We start from the raw sequence: 859 nt of genomic DNA on the forward strand, positions 1-859 counted from the left end.
CCGCTGCCGCCGCCGCTGCCGCCTCCACCGCCGCCGCCTCCGCTGCCTCCACCGGCTTGGTTCCGATCACGCATATTCTCGCTGTTGTTTTCAACTGGCGCGTTCCCTCCTTCAGACTTCACATTCGGAGTCTCCGTTCCGGCCATCGAAGCGCCGTATCTCGTACACCGCAAGCGAGACCTCCTATTTCTCTCTCGATTGAAGCTGCTTCACTGCACGTACCCTGACGTTCGCTCGAGCCGACTGCGCACAACCGCGCACTATGGCGTCCAACGACGAGAAGAGAACCGTTGCGAGGAATCGTGGCAATTAAACATGGCAATTTCCCCTTCGCCAGTTGCGACGCAATGCATTATGGGAGATGCAACGGTGGGATTGGTTGGATGTCGATGCGCGGCGATTGGTGGGGTGATTGAATTAGCAGACTTGCCAACTTTTCCTACAGTATATGTTGCTGACTAGGGATTTTGTGCAATAGTCGCGTTCAGCAGACTGACAGACTCAATTGTTGCCGCGCGATTCCGTAAGCGCTCGCTGCTATTGATGTATTCCTTTAGATCATCCAATAGTATTGAGGCTGTTGCATGCGACCGATTTCTCATTTGTATTCTTCATTTCCTCATTTCTTCATTTCCTGAAATCATGCTATAACAAAAAAAAGATATAAAAAAAATGGAAGATTATATATACAGAGTATCCTATTTTAATTGCGCTCGAAGCAATATCTCGAAAGATACGTAAAATATGAAAAAATATTTTAAATGAAAGTGGAATTGTTTCAAAGGGGATGTATTTTAGTCATGTTTTTTTTTAGGAGACGTTGAAAAGACATAAAGTCATCATCTCGTGTACTTTTTAA

The sequence above is a fragment of the Atta colombica genome, unplaced genomic scaffold (genome assembly GCF_001594045.1).
Source record: "Atta colombica isolate Treedump-2 unplaced genomic scaffold, Acol1.0 scaffold189, whole genome shotgun sequence".
NCBI lineage: Eukaryota > Metazoa > Arthropoda > Insecta > Hymenoptera > Formicidae > Atta > Atta colombica.